This window comes from Hypanus sabinus, chromosome 6, assembly GCF_030144855.1.
Source record: "Hypanus sabinus isolate sHypSab1 chromosome 6, sHypSab1.hap1, whole genome shotgun sequence".
Classification (NCBI taxonomy): domain Eukaryota; kingdom Metazoa; phylum Chordata; class Chondrichthyes; order Myliobatiformes; family Dasyatidae; genus Hypanus; species Hypanus sabinus.
This window is the reverse complement of record NC_082711.1, coordinates 33640636-33658239: the sequence shown is the minus strand read 5'-3', so window position 1 is coordinate 33658239 and position 17604 is coordinate 33640636.

Genomic DNA, 17604 nt, shown 5'->3' with positions numbered 1-17604 from the left:
TCAGGGGTTGACATTTCACAGATTGTGACCACTCAGTTCAGATTTCCTCCCCCCAAGTTCTTCCAGCTTTTTGTTAGTTGCTCCAGATTCCAACATCTCATCTCTTTTCTCTCTTTTATCATATTTCTGCCTGATCTGCTGAGTATCTCTAGCATTTTCTAGTTATTATTGTTATATTATTTGTCATATTAAGAAAATATGGACACCAGAGACGACTGGGGGATGTTCCTGTTCCTAAGTCACAAGGTGCAGTGTCCTGTTAAAAAAGGGGGAAAAACATCAAACAAATCCATTTGCAGTTTTCTTTAGAGTCAATGGCTTCGGGCAAAGAAGGAGGAAAGCATTCTTCATATGACCTTATACGTCCCTTATGTAAAGTACTGACTCCAGGAGCTAAGAGTATTTGATTCCCTAGCACTGACATCCCTTATCTTGCTGACCACACAAAAATGCACCAAAAAAAATAAATTTAATGAAAATGGATTTTACCAGTTTTTACACATTATTATAGAATGTCCTCTAGATTCTCTGATATAATAAATGGCAAGGTTCGTTTTCTGTCATTTTATGGGTCTTCTTGCTCAATCTCGTATTGGGAAAATAATAGGTTATTGATTAAATATAGGCTGAGCTAGACAAGTGGAGACAGTGACTGCAGAAAATGATGTGACACAATATCACTCAGCAGACAATTTTTATATCAGCTTATAAATCACACTCATCATTTCCCCATCAACGTCAATGAGTATTTGTTTAATTAATAATTAACTGGTTTCATGAACTAATTCAGTGGAGAGGGCGATCAGAATTCATCAAACTAAAAGGCAAATACTGTGTTATTAATTCTACAGAATGATGCAGGTAAGGCCGAAGGTTGAGTCATCAGTTGTAGATAAACTACAGACTCGGAAGCCTCTTGGAACCTGTCAGTTGGTATCACCTGCTTTATCTTTCCTTGCTAAGTCTAATGCTTGGCGATCACGTCAAAGCTAGCAGAAAATATTGATTAGAACATCCTAATTCAGATAAAAGTAGGATGATTGCATCAGGGCAGGAAGGTAATTTTGTAGAAATATTGTGGAAATTTGAGGCAGAAGGCTAGTGAGACTAAATCCCACCTAGGTACCTCAAACTAACCAAAACTTGTGGCCATTTGAACTTGATTGTGTCAAAAGAGCACACCCACTCTGATCAAACTTTAGCAACTTTGGAAGGGTGATCTTTGACAAAGTGAGAAGTGCAATCGGGATGATATTCAATATAAGCTATGCTGACAATAGAAAAACGGGAACAGCTTACTTAACCACTTAAGCCTATTCCAGTCCTAGATTCATAGCTGAACATAGAACATAGAATAGTACAGCAAAGTACAGGCCCTTTGGCCCACAATGTTGTGCCGACCCTTAAACCCTGCCTCTCATATAACCCCCCCACCTTAAATTCCTCCATATACCTGTCTAGTAGTCTCTTAAACTTCACTAGTGTATCTGCCTCCACCACTGACACAGGCAGTGTATTCTATGCACCAACTACACTCTGAGTAAAAAACCTTCCTCTAATATCCCCCTTGAACTTCCTACCCCTTACCTTAAAGCCATGTCCTCTTGTATTGAGCAGTGGTGCTCTGGGGAAGAGGTGCTGGCTGCCCACTCTGTCTATTCCTCTTAATATTTTGTATACCTCTATCATGTCTCCTCTCATCCTCCTTCTCTCCAAAGAGTAAAGCCCTAGCTCACTTAATCTCTGATCATAATGCATACTCTCTAAACCAGGCAGCATCCTGGTAAATCTCCTCTGTACCCTTTCCAATGCTTCCACATCCTTCCTATAGTGAGGCGACCAGAACTGAACACAGTACTCCAAGTGTAGCCTAATCAGCTGCATCATTACCTCGCGACTCTTAAACTCTATCCCTCGACTTATGAAAGCTAACACCCCATAAGCTTTCTTAACTACCCTATCTACCTGTGAGGCAACTTACAGGGATCTGTGGACATGTACCCCTCAGATCCCTCTGCTCCTCCACACTACCAAGTATCCTGCCATTTACTTTGTACTCTGCCTTGGAGTTTGTCCTTCTAAAGTGTACCACCTCACACTTCTCCAGGTTGAACTCCATCTACCACTTCGACAATCCTCTACATTATCCACAACACCACCAACCTTTGTGTCCTCTGAAAACGTGCCAACCCACCCTTCTACCCCCACATCCAGGTCATTAATAAAAAATCATGACCCCCTGCTTTCTGCAGGCAAGCCAATTCTGAATCCATCTGGCCAAACTTCCCTGGATTCCATGCCTTCTGACTTTCTGAATAAGCCTCCCGTGTGGAACCGTACCGTAGTAACTCCACATTATTGTGGGCTAGACTTGTCTTCCCCAGAGAGAAGGAGGTTGATAGAGGCAGCTGGACGAGGATTGGGGGAAGCAAAGGTTGCAGGGAAAATTAAAGAGGGAATGGGATTGCTCTGAGAGCCAGCATATGATACAAAGCCATGGACACCATAGAAGCCTCTGTCAATGTTAAAGGAATTATATGTAAACATATATTGAACTAAGTGTCACAAAGGCATAGAGAAGAGGTTCCCAACCTGGGGTCTACAGTCCCCTCGGCTAATGTTAGGGATCCATGACATAAAAAAGGTTGGAACCAAGGCACAAGAGTCATACAGGAAAGAAGCAAATGCTCTTATCCAGACACCAACCTAAGTGCTGATCTGATCTAATCCCTTTTACCTCAGTTTGGTCCATATCCTTCTAACCCTTCCCTCCTGTCTAAATGTATATTACCTGTTATAATAGTAAATGCTTTTGACTTATGTAATACATCAGTGACTCTCTGTTCCTTCATGCCTCACAATATCCTCCCATTTATTCTACGTTCCTTAGCCTTGAAGTAACCCCCCCTCCCCCAAAGTCAGTGTCTATTAAAGTCCATTAATCTGAAACACCAACTCTGTTTCTTTCTTCTCAGATGTTGGCTGGCCTCTTGATAATCTCCATCATATTCTGTGTGATTCCTTGTTTGAGGAAGCAGACCTTACATTGTGGATTAAAAGACATTCAAGTACGGATGAAAGAGTTAGAGAGATGAGAAAGTTTATGTGAAGAAGCAATAGGGTTAATGCTGTTGGTAGAGTTGCCAGTAGTAGAAAACTCAAATACTAGGAAAAGGTCAGGCAGCAGAAAACCAACTAATAACCCGTCCTTCAAAACCAGTTAGTTCATTGATAATTTTGCATCATGACTGGCACAGACATTGTGGGGTGAAGGACTTCTTCCCACTCTGTGCTATTCTATGATTTACTAGAATTCATGGAAGACAATTCAACGGCAAGCATTATGAGAGTGGAGACTGATCATTGCCTTACCCAAAACCCGGAGTTCCAAATAAAAATACACAACGCTGGAAGCATTCAGTAGGTCAGACAGAATTGGTAGAAATAGAAACCGAGATAAATTTAGGTGAAAGACTTTTCATCAGCTGCAAGCTGGGATCAGTAGTGGTAGTGGTAATCCTAATGATTTTCAACTGGTTCATCCCAGGGTAAAGGAGAGCAGCTATCTTGGGAATTAAAGCTAGTATTACTTAGACTTCCATAGCTCTGCACTGTTCGGATTTGTAACTCCAAAACAGAAAGCTAATTGAAAGAATTACACGGAACTGGGGATAATTCATGCATATTCTTTGTTTTGCTTCAGTGAGGCTCATACATATGACGTGGTGGCATAATGACATATATCATTTATATACTTTCACATATATCTCATAATGAATTATGTAACAAAGAATGCTTAATCAACTGATATATTGTGTATGTTGCCATGGTTGGCAGCTCACCTAGGAGAAAGAAAACTCTGATCTCAAACCTCCGCTGCCTTGTGGCTACACCAACTCATGGGAAAGGCTTCGGGAGTAAAACACCGAGGGAAAAATCTAGAGCTGTAGTCCCTAAAGCAGTTCTACATTGAATTCAACACTCACCGACTACTCCTGTGATGCTGCTGGTACCAAACTGTATCGGTCTCTGCCATTCCTTTGGGTTCATCAGTTGCATGGAGAGGGGAAGCTTGCTACACAGCAACAGCTTGCCCTCCATACACTGCCCAGGCTTGCATATCTAGACAGCTAGGATGCAACATCCATGGTCAAACCTCACCAATGGAGGCCTCAGATACTTTCAATAGTACTCAAATATTACTGATAATATATTAATTAAACAACACCTCCTCGTTTAGCTACAAACTCCAACTCAATGCAACAAAATGCACCTCAATTTATATAATATATGTATATATACAGTATACTATATGATACAACTACTATATAGACATGCACAGCATAGTATATTTTATATTGTCCCATTCAGGCCTAAAGATTTAACTGTTGTGGAGGATTTCTTAAACTTCAGGGATAACAAATTTCCTGACTGGGGGGTTGGGGTGGGGGTAGGAGGGCATTGCACTCTCCTTAGCAGGTGAGGCTTATGGCTGTGAGACAATCTCATCTTCTGGGGCTTTCTCCGTGGTGGTTGTAGGAGCTGACTCTGGAACTACAGAAAGTGGTTTTGACCGCTTTGGACACTTTTCTTCTCTAACAATTGACTCTGCTCTCCTCAACAGATCAACGTGACATCCCTAGATGATATCAGACTCAATCTCCAGTGTGTAGGAGAGTGGTCCAGTTCTATCCTTAATCTTTCCAAGTATCCATTTTTGAAGACCTTTGTAGTTCCTCACCTGTGCTGCTTGTCAAGGAGTGAAACATGGAACCTTCATCTTTGAGGAGCTCTCAATTTGTCTCAGCTGTTTGTCCTGCATACTTCTTTTGAGATTGGGTTTGAGGAGATCCAAGCGTGAGCGCAAGGGATGACCCAGGAACAACATAGCTGGTGAGTTATTAGCTGTGGAGTGTGCTGCATTGTGACCTGCAAGGACAATATTGGTGAGCTTTTGATTGAGTGTCAATGTAGTGTGTTCTGCTGACATTGATCATAGTGCATTCTTTAGACTCTGGGCAAAACTTTCTACCAAGCTATTTGAGGCTGTTTGGTATACTGGAGATGTATTATGTCTTATTCCATTCATTTTCAACAATGTCTGAAACTTTTCTGCAACTAACTGTGGTCCATTGTCACAGACTGAGTGTTCTAGAACACCAGTCCAGAAGAGGCTTCTCAACACATCAACAGTGTGTGAGGCTGTAGTGGAGTCTATTGGGAACACTTCTGGCCACTTTGCAGCTGCATTCGCTACGAGTAAGAAATCTGCGCCCAAGAATGGACCTGTAAAATCCATATGAATCCTCTGACAGGACAATTCACATCATTGCCAAGATAGAGAGGTACTACCCTTGGCATCTTGTGGTCATGTTGTCACCCCAAACGGTGCATTGCAAGCTCTTCAATGTGCTCATCTATCCCAGAATACCAGACAAAGCTTTGTGACAACATTTACATTTTGATAATACCTAGGTGACTAGCATGTAGTTTCTGCAAAACTTTAGCTCTGAACTTGGATGGTACAACAAATGTAAATCCCCACATAACCATAGAACCATAGAACATTATAGCACAGAAACAGGCCTTTTAGCCCTTCTTGGCTATGCCAAAGTATTTTTCTGCCTAGTCCCAATGACCTGCACCTGGACCATATCCCTCCATACACCTCTCATCCATGTACCTGTCCAAGTTTTTCTTAAATGTTAAAAGTGACCCCGCAAGGGCAAGTTCATCTCGGCACTGGTAAAAATGGGGAAACTGGAACCTCTGCTACATGTTCCAGCCACTTTAGGTTACCAAGTAGACTTGAGACAGTATGGGATCTGTTCTGATTTCCCTTGGATCATCTCTGCCATAATAGGGAGATTTTATATTTGCATACACCAAGTGGAGTGTCCTAATTTGTAAATTTATCAGGTATTTCCTTTCCTAAGGGCAAACAAGATAACTCATCAGCATTTCCATTAGTTGTCCTCTTGAATTCGATCTTGTAATTATGTCCTCCAAGAAACAGGGCCCATCTCTGCATTCATACTGCTGTGGTTAATGGATCACCCTTCTGTGGATTGCAATTGGACACTGGTGGTTGAATATCAGTAATGAGGGTAAAATCTCTTCCATACAAAGATTGGTTGAAGTGTACTACACCTCAAATAAGACTCAATGCCTCTGTCAACTTGTGTGTAATTTTTTTCCTACAGTGGTAATGGGATGAGACACAAAGACTATGGGGCATTCACAATGCAATTTCTTCCTGATCATTCAGTAATGAGCTAAAGGAGCACAGTAGCAATGTTTGGCAGGAATCTGTTATATTCATTGAAAAATAAAAATCACCACAACTGTGACATATCCTTTGGCCTTGGGGCATCCAGCAATACCTGAATTTTCTCAGCACACTTGTGTAAATCCTTGATGTGACCACAGTAAATGATGCCTGGCTTAATGAATTCACACTTGTGTTGTGCTCTGAGTTTATAATCTTCTAATCTTTTTAACACTGTCCTGAGATTTTGGAGAAGATCCTTGTCCTCACCAGTAACAATAATGTCATCCAAGTCACAATGAGTGGCTGGACAGCCCTGCACCAGCTCATTGATAGCTTTCTGCCCCAGTGCAGGGCCAGATGCTAATCCAAAAATAAGCCCTGATAGAGCCCTTTATGAGTGTTTAAGGTGAAAAACACTTTGGACTCTTCTATTTCCATCTGTAGGTAGACCTCAGCAAAGCCCACTTGTTTGAAGTATTTTCCACCAGAAAGGTTTGCAAAGATATCCCCAGGCAGAGGTTATTGATCTACTTACAGTTGATGATGACCTTAAAATCACTACGGATACTGACAGACCCATCCTCCTTGGCTATTGGGGCCATTGGGGTTGAGAACTCCTTCAGCCTCTATGTGATCTAGCTCACTGGCTATTTTATCATGGATGGTTTTAGGAACCAGACAGGCTTTGTAAACCTTGGGTGTTGTATTTTCATTTAACGCTATTTTACACTTGATATGTCTGAGTTTTCCAATGTCATGCTTGGACACTGCTGAGGCATCATCAGGACCTTTGTTACTCGTTAGCTCTAAAGCAGGAAATGTGGTTTGCAAATGGTGACTGGATCTCCAGCCTAGTTGTAGTTTATCAGCCAGTCATGGCCCCACAATGCTGGCCTGCCTGTATTTACCACATAAAAGTCCACTGTGTTTTCTTGGTTGTTGTTACAAATATCATTCCCACAGGAGTTTTCTTTTCTCCAATATGAGTTCTTAGTTGGATACCTCCAGGCTTCAGTTCAGTATCTCTGAAATTCCATTCAAGCTCATTTCACAGAATGACTGAAACAGTTCAACCTGTGTCCAACTCCATTTTAATTAAATTGTACTAAACTTCTTGTGTTTTTTTCTTGTCTATTATTAGTTTCAAATTGTACATCTTAAGGCTAGCCAGTCCTGTGTCACTCTCATCATTATCAGATTTTTCATCAACAGCATTTAAATTAATGCTCTTTTTGAAAGTGCAACTTGACTTTTTATCTTTTTCTCTTCCCGGAGCAATCTATTTATTTTGTCTGCCCAACATGCTGTTTGTATGTGTCCTACTTTGTTGCATTTTCTGCATTAAATCACTCTAAATCTTCATTGGTCCGCTGTATGTCTACCCCTGACACAACAGTTACACAATTTGTGTGGCCAGGACAATTTCTGTTTGGATGTTGCAATTTTGTTCATGCTCACTTTCATTCTTGACTGCAAATCTCTGCCTGTTACTTCCATTGATACCGTTAGTTCAACTGTTCTTTTAAATGTGAGTTATGTCTCAGTTAGGAGCCATTTTTGAATGCTTTCTTGTAAGATTCCACAATCTAAACAGTCTCTCAGTGCACCATTAAACCCATCACACCATCAATGAAATAAAAATGCTCTATTTCTCCAATGCAGTGGCTTATGCTGAAATGTATTCCTTTCCTTTTGATTCTGTTTCTGAAACTTAAAACACTTTGTAATCAATAATAGTTCTGAATGTTCCTGCATTATGTTCACAATGTCAGCAAGGCTCTTTTCACCCGGTTTGGTTGGAACAGCCAAACTTCCAAGCAAACTGTATGCTCTTCCCCCTATTTCTTTCAGCAAAACTGGCACTCGTTTCTCATCAACTATTCCATTTGCCTTAAAATATGTCTCAACTTGTTCTGCATAAATCATCCAGCTATTTTTTGTGTAATTGCATGCATCTACCTTTCTGATTTCTGCTTTTTAAAAAATGTATTAATATTATCATGTGGTACTCACTGTTTATGAATCTGTGAATTTCATCCATGTTCTGTCTTTTTTTTAAAACTCCACTGTCTCATTGTGCTTCTCTCTCTCTCTCTCTCTCTCTCTCTCTCTCTCTCTCTTTTTCTCTCCTTTGCAAAGAACAAATATGATCTGTTTCAACAGGTAGGGATTTATTTCAAGTTCACTTTAGAACTTTCTTACCATCACTGTTACGTTTTGCAACTTCAAAACATAAACTAATTGAAAAAAAACTGAGTCAGTAACTTAATGTACATTCTTCATTTTATTTTAGTGAGACACACACATATGATATGGTGCTGTAGAGATGTAAACCGTTCATGACTTTTACATATAACCTGCATTAAATTATGTAAACAACAAATACTTAACCAAACAATGCATTTACAATATTACTCAAACATGATAGATATTAAATACACAACATGCACCATAACATATGGTGCAGCTGAATCACAAATATTTTATATATCAGTTCAGATTCTGTCCTTACTTTTTGTGCTGCTTCAGAGCAGACTTGATGGGCTGAATGGCCTAATTCTGCTCCTATGTTTCATGGTCTTATGGTCATACTTCCTGAAAAGTGAGTACCTTATCTGGTTCGTTGCATTTGCAAGAGGTGTCAACTCGGGGGATCACAGCAGAACAGCTGATGCCCAAAATTGTTTACTTGTTAAATAATAATGCCATATGTTTTTCTTTTGTGAATGCATCTTCTGCACACCACATACTGGTGTCAGAGATGAGGTCTGTCAGATTTGCCCTGAGGCATTCAGTGGTAAATAAGAGGAGTGGTTGTAAATTCCTGGGGCCTCAAGCTATCTGAGAAAATAAAATGAAATAACAGACAAGGTAGGTTATTGCAGAAAACAATACCTTTCTAATACTGACATCGTTATTGGAGATGATGTCTTTTCACCTGGTTGAAAGTTAAAAACAGTTCTCTTTAATATTTGAACTGTTGTAAATTCAAACAACTGAGTCGAGTCCTTATCTTTGCAGATTTTGCCAAACCCTGACTGTTCCTTCTGAAAATACTATTGTATAAATCCAGCAGAAATAATCTTCACACTTGGTAAAATACTCTAAGGACCAGTCCATTGAAACTATAGCAACTAAGACATGGGAGCTTGGATAATGATAGGTGATCTCTTGAGTTTGAATGCCTGGCTTCTCTTCAAATACTTAATTGCATCAGTAATTCAAGATCACTTATATATCCTTCAGACACATGAAAGGATGTCATTCTTGCCTCATTGTCATTACCCACTCCCTCTACTCCTTTGCATGATATTTTACCTCTATTGCAATGTTTTCTTCCTGCAGGCTGAAATATTTCACCCTGAGTTCACACCACCACTTCTATACCTGCATAGCTAGAGTTTGCACTTTCAGATTCTTATTAGCATTATATATTTTACAGGCAGTAGATTGGTGTGGGAAATTGTCTTCCACCTGGAATTTCTCCATGCTGTGTCAGTGCAGAGGAATTTTTGTGCAGGACAGTTCATCTGTAAATGACTGTATTCTGGAGAAAGAGAAAAAAATCATCCTCCCAATCTCATTCTCCTATCAACAGCCGGAATCTTATTCTGCACAAAGATATGTGGATGTGCTTCTGCATTGATTATAGAGGAAAGGTCATCTAGTTTGGGTCAGAGAAATGTACATCTCTGAGGAAAATAACATAAACTGTGAAAATGCCGACTTTTAAATGGTAAAACATGGACAGGGAGCGTTGATATGGTAAGAGGATACTGTTGATATGGTAATTGCATATTAAAAAGTGTGGCAGAAATTCATCCTCACTACTGTAAGTCTGTTGGAAACGCTTACTCATGATGCCAATGAAACATTTATGGAAGTAGTTAAAAGGCCGCATACCCAGAAACACTTTGTGATTTGTTTAGCAAACACGAGGAAATCTGCAGTTGCTGGAAATTCAAACAACACTCACAAGATGCTGGTGGAACACAGCAGGCCAGGCAGCATCAATAGGGAGAAGCACTGTTGATGTTTCAGACCGAGACCCTTCATCAGGTCTAACTGAAAGGAGAGATACTAAGAGATTTGAAAGTAGTGGGGGGAAGGGGAAATGCGAAATGATAGGAGAAGACCAGAGGAGGTGGGATGAAGCTGAGAGCTGGAAAGGTGATTAGCAAAAGTGATACAGAGCTGGAGAAGGGAAAGGATCATGGGACGGGAGGCCTCGGGAGAAAGAAAGGGGGAGGGGGAGAACAAGCAGAGTGTTGGGCAGAGAGAGAGAAAACAAACAAACAAATAAATATGTCAGGGATGGGGTAAGAGGGGAGGAGGGGCATTAACGGAAGTTAGAGAAGTCAATGTTCATGCCATCTGGTTAGAGGCTACCCAGCCGGTATATATGGTGTTGTTCCTCCAACCTGAGTGTGGTTTCATCTTGACAGTAGAGGAGGCCATGGGCAGACATATCAGAATGGGAATGGGACGTGGAATTAAAATGTGTGGCCACTGGGAGATCCTGCTTTCTCTGGCAGACCGAGCACAGGTGTTCAACGAAACGGTATCCCAGTCTGCGTCGGGTCTCACCAATATATAAAAGGCCACACCGGGAGCACCAGACACAGTATACCACACCAGCTGACTCACAGGTGAAGTGTCGCCTCACCTGGAAGAACTGTCTGGGGCCCTGAATGGTGGTGAGGGAGGAAGTATAAGGGCAGGTGTAGCACTTGTTCCGTTTACAAGGATAAGTGCCAGGAGGGAGATCGGTGGGAAGGGATGGGGGGGACGAGTGGACAAGGGAGTCGTGTAGGGAGCGATCCCTGCGGAAAGCAAAAAGAAGGGTGAGGGAAAGATGTGCTTGGTAGTGGGATCCCGTTGAAGGTGGTGGAAGCTGCAGGGAATTATACGTTGGATCCAGAGGCTGGTGGGGTGGTAGGTGAGAACATGGGGAACCCTATCCCGAGTGGGGTGGTGGGTGGATGAGGTGAGAGCAGATGGGAAATGGGTAAGGTTTGGTTATTGTATAGTCAAACTGGAGTGATAGAGTCATAGAGACATACAGTATAGAAACAAGCCCTTTAGCACCACTGGTCTATACCAACCAAGCCACCTAACTGAGCTAGTCCTATTTGCTTGTTTTCGGACCATATCCCTGTCAACTTTTCCTATCTATACATCTGTTCAAATAGCTTTTAAAAGTCTTTAATGTACCTGCCACAACCACTTCCTCTGGAAGCTTGTTGACTTTGCTGACCTCATTCACAGAGAGAAATTTGCCCCTCAACTTCTTCATAAATCTTTCACCTCTCACCCTTAAATCTACATCTTTGAGTTCTTTATTCCTTCACACTTGGCAAAAATCTGTGCCTATTCACCCCGTCCACGCCCCACATGATTTTGTACACCTCCAAACTGAGTATAATATTCCAAATGCAGCCTCAACAACATCTTGTAAAAATGCAACATAAGATCCCAACTTCTATACTCAGCGTCCTGACTGATGAAAGCCAGCATGCCAAAAAGCCTTCAGAAAACATGTTCAGCTACCATATTGCTGATATCATAACATGGATAACGATCAGTGATAAAAAACTACTGGAAAGGAGGAAGAGTATTTGGATGACTCTTAACTCATGCATGCTGACTGCTCCCTTTTCACTAACCAAATGGTTTTGCAGACTCTTGTCAAAGATGGACTTTCCTTTGCACCTGAATGGAAAAATGCAGACATCAGAAAAATAGCGGAGAGGAATTAATTCAGTGGGAAGGATTTTGAATGGTTGTTGAAGTCCATTGGGAGCGGGGAAAGAGTATGAAGAGCATCTGGTTATCTAATGATGGAGAGGCACTTTCTCCCCATGGTGTCAGCAAGCTCATCAGTTCGAGCTGCTGAAGTAATTCACGTTTCTCTGTAATTCCTAATTGAAATGACTAAAGGAACAAAATGGGACAATTTAGGCTGATATTTTTGACGGAGAGTCAGACTCCTGTGGTTGTATGAAACTGCTGCAAAACTTTACTTTTGAAATTTCTAAGTTGTTTTGCATTTTCACTCTTTATATTTGTTCGGAGCCCTGCGACTGTAAGAAAAACAGCTCATTTCAAAATACTCAGGGAGCTGCCAGTGACTATCACTCCTCTGCAGGCAGCTTACCCATGGCAACAAAGAAACTTAAAGGCCCTTACCTCACAGACAGCATTCCTGTCCCTGCCACTTTCATGTGAATTAAAAATAAATGTCAGCTTACCTTTCTTCGGTAAATGCTTGCTAAGTCAGATAGACAAGTTGGTGCTTAGTCCACTTCGGTAATCAAAATAGCTGCAGGTGCTGGAAATCTGAGATAACAAGAGAAAATGCCAAAAATGTCAAGGACCATTTGCTGGAAATGGGACAAGAGAGAAATTAGTGTTAAGTTGTGAAAAATGTAGGAGGGGCAGACAAGTCAAAGGGAATGTCTGTAAGGCCTGGGAAGTAGTAGGGATAGGTTATCAAAGTCAAAGTACAAAGTTTAAAGTTCAAAATACATTTATTATCAAAGTAGGTATACTTTATACAATTCTGAGATTAATTATCCTTACAGGCAGCCGCGGGACAAAAAAAACAATAGAATGCTTTAAAAACAAAAGACCAGTGTGCAGAGAGAAAAAAAAAGTCGTGCAAACAATACAACAAGCCAACAGCATTCAGAACCGAAGTTTACAAAGCCAGGCATCGCTGCAGCTGATTCAAGTGCCTCAGTCCCGCAGAGAGTCGAGCAAACCTTGCTGCTTGTGGAGCAGTGAGCCGAACCAGTTATAATCTTTTGGCAGTAGTTAGAAAGTGATAATATTGATAAAAGAGTGGACTATGTTGTTGAATCTAGGTACATTGTGACAAGCACAGTAAGTGCAAATGTACTATTGGAAAGAGGGACACTGAGCCAATAACAATGAATGGCAGACAGCAACGACTGCTAGTTCTAATATAGACAAAATAAGCTACCTAAATTTGGGTATTCATAACTGAGTCTGTTGAGGGTAATCCTGTTTCCCCAAACTGGGATGTTGAAAACAGATAGAACAACATGAGCATATTCAAGGATTCTTTTTGTTCATTATATGTTCAGCTAAGTGTGGGTGTTACATTTTAGGAAAACAAATGATGGCAGGGATTTCACTGTGAATGCTAAGGCCCTGGGGAGTCTTGTAGAACAGAGGAACTGAGAAATACAAGTACATGGTTTCCTAAAGCAGTGTCACACATAGAGCAGGTGGGGAAAAAGGGCTTTTGGCATACTGGCTTTCATCAGTCAGGGCACTAAGTATAAAAATTGGGAGGTTATGTTGCAGTTATACGGCTTGTAGGGAAATATTGTGTTCAGTTTTCATCACCTTGTTATAGGAAAAATGCTAACAAGCTGAAAAGAATGAAAGTGTGATTTGCAAGAATTTTGCTAGGATTTGAGGGACTGAGTTATGTAGGCTGGGGCCTTAATCACTGGAGTGTAAGAGAATGCAGGGTGATCTTTCAGGTATTCAGAGAGTGGTCTGTGTATGAAATGTAGAATGAGAGGAAAATGCTGAAGCAGGTATATTAACAGCATTTTCAAGCACTTGTGCGAGTGTGTGGACAAGAGAGGTTGAGACGGTTATGGGCCAGTGCTGCTTAGTGCTGTTCCCTCGTTTAATTCTGAAGGTTTTTGCCAGACAGTAGTTAGCGACCAAGATCAGTAGAGGGCTCTGTGAATACAGTCAGGAATCAGCTGCACCAGCACATCAAGCTTTTATCATAATCAACATCAAGAATAGTGAACAGTGACGGGAGCTTAGAAATTACTTTCCATAATGTTAGAGTACAAACATTTCCTTTGTTGGCTGGTTAACTGGCAGCTTAGCCCCTCTGTTGAGATGGTAGATGGAGAACTTTGTCACAGCTGCCGCATTGTCCAACCCAGATAATGGTGACTAAAAGGCAATAGCTGCCCTCTTTTCATTGAATTTATGTGGTTACCTGGCAACATGGGATCCCATCACTTGTTAAGGAGGAACAGGTGCAGAAGCAGAGAAAGGGAGATTGTTCCTGAAAATTCTTCTTGGTATTTTGAGAAGTGTTGCTTGATTAAAACCTAATTTATCATTCATGCTTGATCTAAAACTGTTTATTATTACATATATTTCTTATAACTTCTACTGAATGAGGCAAATTGTGTCTCTGGAGAGCATTTTTTGAAGAGTATCACATTGCACTAACAATGCTGATTAAGAAATATGACATCAATCTCTGAATTGCAACAGAAGTAATAGCTGAAAATGCTGGAAATTCATAGCAAGTCAGATAGCATCTTCTTCCACAAGGCTCCATTATCTGCATTTTTTACAGAAACTTCATTTGGGGTTGCAACAGATTGCAAAGTCATGATGCCCGACATTTATGCCGAAGATGTTCCGCAAGTCAGAATTAATTGATAAATATTCCAAGTTAATTCTGAATGTACAGGCTTGTTATGAATGATACTCAGTAAAACTCGAGAGATAGGGGCCCAAACTGGGAGATTTTCAGTACCGGATGCTGTGCTAGAGGAGATGCAGAGAAGTTTCACAAGGATGTTTGCAGAATTGGTGTGTTGAGTTCTAAGGAGGGACTAAATTAGTTGAGCTTGTTTTCCTGGAGGGAATGAGGCTGGAGGATTGATTATGGAAACTCTTTGGCCACTTTCTCAGATGCACCTGTACATCTGCTCATTAATGTGAATATCTAATCAGCCAACCATGGAGCAGAAACAAAGTATGTATATTACAGAGAATCTTGAGATTCGTCTCCTTACAGGCAGTGACTAAACAAAGAAATCCAATAGAACCCAGATTAAAAAGATCATCAGATAGCCAATGTGCAGGAAAAAGAAAACAAATCATACAAGCAATACAATAAGCAACTAACATTCACAACCGAAGTTCACGAAAGTGGGTCCACAGTCACAAAGCCAGTCAACATGGCAAGCAGTCCAGGAGCCCATTGGTTGCAGGCAACAACTTCAGTTCAGTGCAGAGATAAGTGAATCTCACAGAACAGTGGACTGAACACCAGCCCCCAAAACTCTGACCTTTTCAATCTGGCCCGGTGCTTAAGTTGTAGAAAGCTTGGGTAATTTCTCACTCTTGGAACCACGCCCTGGACTGAAAAGCTTGAGCATGTAGAGCGGAATTGAAAAGCTTGAGCATATTAAGAAAGAGGATGTGCTGGAGCTTTTGGAAAGCATCAAGTTGGATAAGGCATCAGGACTGGACAAGATATACCCCAGGCTACTGTAGGAGGTGAGAGAGGAAATTGCTGAGCCTCTGGCAATGACCTTTGCATCATCATTTTTTGATGGGAGAGGTTCCGGAGGATTGGGGGGTTGAGCATGTTATTCCATTATTCAAGAAGGTGAGTAGAGATACCAGAAAATTATAGGCCAGTGAGTCTTATTTCAGTGGTTGGTAAGTTGATGGAGAAGATCCTGAGAAGCAGAATTTATGAACATTTGGAGAGGCATAATATGATTAGGAATAGTAGGCATGGCTTTGTGAAAGGCAGGTCATGCCTTACGAGCCTGATTGAATTTTTTGAGGATGTGACTAAACACATTGATGAAGGTAGAGCAGTAGATGTAGTGTATACTGATTTCAACAAGGCATTTGACAAGATACCCCGTGCAAGGCCTATTGAGAAAGTAAGGAGGCATGGGATCCAAGGACACCTTGCTTTGTGGATCCAGAACTGGCTTGCCCACAGAAGGCAAAGATTGGTTGTAGATGGGTCATATTCTGCACAGAGGACAGTCACCAATGGTGTGCCTCAGGGATCTGTTCTGGGACCCGTACTCTTTGTGATTTTTATAAATGACCTGGATGAGGAAGTGGAGGGATGGGTTAGTAAGTTTGCTGATGGCACAAAGGTTGGAGGTGTTGTCTGGAGGGCTGTCAGAGGTTACAGCGGGACATAGATAGGATGCAAAACTGGGCTGAGAAGTGGCAGATGGAGTTCAACCCAGATTAAGTGTGAGGTGATTTATTTTGGTGGGTCAAATATGATGACAGAATATATTATTAATGGTAAACTCCTGTCAGTGTGGAGGATCAGAGGGATCTTGGGGTCCGAGTCCATAGGACACTCAAAGCAGGTTAACTCTGCTATTAAGAAAGCATATGGTGTATTGGCCTTCATCAATCATGGGATTGAGTTTAGGAGCTGAGAGGTAATGTTGCAGCCATATAGGACACTGGTCAGACCCCGCTTGGAGTACTGTGCTCAGTTCTGGTCACCTTACTACAGGAAGGATATGGAAGCCATAGAAATTATGCAGAGGAGATTTACAAGGATGATACCTGGATTGGGGAGCATGTCGAATGAGAATAGGTTGAGTGAACTCGCCCTTTTTTCCTTGGAGGGATGGAGGATGAGAGGTGACCTAATAGAGTTGTATAAGATGATGAGAGGCTTTAATCGTGTGGATAGAGAATCAGATCTCAGACTATCAGAATTTTGTTGCAATTAATATTGTGTGGATGTGCACCTTAACTGAAACTTGACCACCATTAGGAAACTTTATTAAAAATATACGTGAGAAAGTGTGAAATTATGGTCCTAATTGACAGAAGCATGTGCAGTAAATGGTTTAAGAGTTCATTAATTTGTTTCGAAGAGAAGATTTGCACAGGGGATTTAATAAAAAAAATCCTTAAAATCCTTAAAATGGACTGTGCATGAACGACATAGCAGTATCCAAAATCTATACTGCAATTGCAGCTGTAATCCTTAATAAGGAATTTCTTATTCAGCAGGAAAATAAAACTATTTTTACTGCATTTTAGTTGAAATGTTTAGTAAGGCAGATAAAATATTAATGTAAAGAAAATATCTTGAAGAATTGCAAATGATAATGGAAAATTATATACGTAAAAATTACTGTAAAAATGATGTATCTTTGACTTCTGGGTATTTTTGGAAAGGGCTGTAGAGGAAATTGAGGAGGTAAAGTTTTACATCAGTATGAATCTTGATGCAATTTTTTGACCTAAAACGTCGACATTTCCTTTTCCCCTGCAGATGGTGCTTGACCCATCCAGCATCCAGCAGTGCCTCCAGATTATTTGTTAAACATCAGTACATTTATCTAATTAAATAAAACTTGTTAGAATTCAGCTTTTATTTTTCAACACATTACTTGATACTATCTGCATTATCACATTTATTTATATTTCAGTATAAAATATAAAAGAATAAAAGAAAATTTAAACCATACCAAATGCTTCCTAACCAGTGGATTATGTCCATTAGTGAGTTTGGGAAACATAAAGCTTAGTAGACTCAT